Genomic DNA, 2987 nt, shown 5'->3' on the forward strand with positions numbered 1-2987 from the left:
TCTCGTCCTAGCAACTTTAAAAAGCTTCACTTCCATTGCGCCGAATCCCAATCAACCGAACCCAATCCCATTCGACCGAAAAACCGCACTTTGGCAGATTTCCGATTCGGTCGAATGGGATAATCCCATTGCACCCAAAAACCCGCACTTCGAGGTTTTCCCGATGTAATTTAAATAAATAAAGTCCCGGGAACTCAAAGATTTTATCTTTGCTACCAAAAATTAAATTATTTTAAAGCAATTTAAAGCCTACGTACAATTAACACTAGGTAGATCCAAACATTTTCTAAATTATTATTTTAAAACTAAGGATTATAAGAACAAAATAGTAATAAATCAGCAAATTATGACATAATAAAACCAATTGCTTATATTTATTGATTAATTTATGTTATATTCATTATGAAAATACTTTAAGCCAGCCGTTTTACTATACTTGAAGTGTATAAACGCTACAAAGAGGAAGAGACGTTTTCCTAACCAAACCTAACCTAACCGTAATTTTTAGGAACAGGCATATTATTCGAGAAGTCAATGAAGATAAACATCAATATTTTGGAAATAGGCGTAACATTGTTAAGTGATTTATAAAATATTACTAACCTAACGCATAACCCATGCCCAAATAGTCAAGTCCAATTTTCACTTTGTCTGTAAGCCATTATATTCAATTTTATTTGGCACAATTACATATGTTAATTATGTTACTTTTTACATAAGAATTTAGTGTGGAAATTGCCGGCTACACAATCAAGTAACCTAACGGCTATTTCTATTTTATTTTTCAATGGGTTTTTAACATTCTCACGATAATTATTAACCGCGTTGCTGTATCTTTTGTTGATATTTTTATACGCTAAACTAACTTCGTGCACATCTTTTCCCGCATCTTTATCTAATTTGCGGTTCGTGTACTCAATTTGCATTTTTCGGACTTCTTCGATAAAAAGAAATAGTGCTGGCTTTGTGTTGAATTTCAAATTTAACTTGTTTTGAAAGCCTTGGTGGTTATTCGTTCGCATTTGAAAATTACCGAAGTGGTTCCACATTTCTGGTGGGTGTAAGCAGTTGTCCATCCAAGTCTCAACAAAGTAGTTTAAAAACAAAACAACATTAGGGTTTTCATGACGACAATCCTTTTATATTTCAATACAAAGTGCAGTGTGTTCTAAAACGGGTACCAAGGCGAAAGCCATCAATCGACAAATCATTTCTCGAACGACATCGTCCTGTTTATAAACCACCGATAGCCCCTTTGTACTTGCAATATGAATTATCCATCTCCTTTAGAATGATTAAGTATTGATAGACTTTCAGAATCCCAAAGTTCAAATCTATCTAAGAATATCCGAGAAGTTCATTATAATCCGTGCATCAGTATCGTAGACTGACCGTCATCTACATCACCAACATCATGTGATTTATCCAGCAATTATTCTTTTTCACCTCATTCACTAGAGGCTGATGTGCCAATTAATGTCATCACTCAAGAGTCAGTCAAAAGAAGTGTTGGGGTGCAAGTTTCCGTGTCAATCCACAATTTCAGGAAAGCTAATTAAATTTCAACTCGTAAACAAGGCCACGTTATTTGCAAATTTTAAAGGCGAATTCACAATTTGCAAGGAAAGGTTAAAGAATTGAAGACCAAACTTAAAGATGCAACGGCAGATAAAAAGAAACCATAGAATATGCAACTTGGAAACTTGTCATTATCAAGTCTGGCAGGAAGTTTAAAAGCCAAAGTCTTAATCGAACAAATGCTGGCATTTGGCAAAAATAAAGTGAAATTTCTAGAGTCCAAGTTGAAAATTTGTTGAACATGGTATAAGAAATCTCCTGCAGCCTATAGATATGCTAGAGATTTGGGATTTATACACCTACCACATCAGCTTACGTTAAAACAATATTAAGGAGTATAAACTGGAGAAACAGGAATAACCTCTTTAGTAAAAGAACGACTATATGCAGATTTTAAGCGACTCAAAAACGAGCATGAAAAAGTTGGATCCTTTCAAGTTGATGAAATGTCAATCAGGGATAAATATGTCTATGATCGTAAATTAGATATGTTCTTCGGCGACAATGATACAACAGCTGAAGCTCCTGGAGTGACGGATAGCCTAGCTACCCATCTCTTATGCTTTGTGTTTCAAGGTCTTTCTACAGATTATCGGATTCCTGTAGCATACTTCTTCACTGCGAAATTAAATGCATCGACTCTTCAAAAGTTAACCCTGGAAGTCTTCAAAAAAGTGGAAAAGACAGGGTTCATTTTTGTTAGATTAGTTTGCGACAATGCCAAGATTAATGTAGCATCTTTAAAAATGTTTAGTGAGCAAGGCGAACTTCTTCCGGAAGTAAAACATCCCGTGAATCATAAGCAAATTCTCTTTTTAGTAATTGACCAATCGCATATCATGAAAAACATTAGAAACCAGTTTTTGCAATGAGTTTTATATTTCATTGGGCTACCCATAACTTCGGAGTTCATCGAGCGATTATACCAAGTTCAAAAAGGAAATATTGTTAATTTGGCCGGAAGCACGTATATCCGACAAATATAGAAAAGATGAACGTTGGAAGGGCATTTTGGTTATTTGCACCAGAAGTTACCAATGCATTAAAAACTTTAGTCAAGTTGAATTTTAGTGATCTAGTGGAGGTGGAATCTATGGAGGATACAATACATTTCATGGAGATGATTTTTAAGTGGTATGAGAGCCACAATATTTGTAGCAAAAAGCAAGGGATATGCTCTCGCAATGAAAATAAGCTCCCATTTTTTGATGTTTCCGATGAGAGATTAAACTGGCTAATAGATGAATTTTTACCTTATATACAAGTCATTCAAGATAATAAGACAACAGTTATGTCTAGGTTTAGCGCAGAAACATTTGAAGCACTTTGCGTTACTACAAAATCAACAGTTTTGCTTGTGAAACACTTATTAGACTCGGAATTTTACTACTTTCGTTAGAAAGTAGTAA

Source organism: Phalangium opilio, unplaced genomic scaffold (assembly GCF_054372755.1).
Source record: "Phalangium opilio isolate 3A_F unplaced genomic scaffold, DU_Popi_V2 ptg000088l_1, whole genome shotgun sequence".
NCBI lineage: Eukaryota > Metazoa > Arthropoda > Arachnida > Opiliones > Phalangiidae > Phalangium > Phalangium opilio.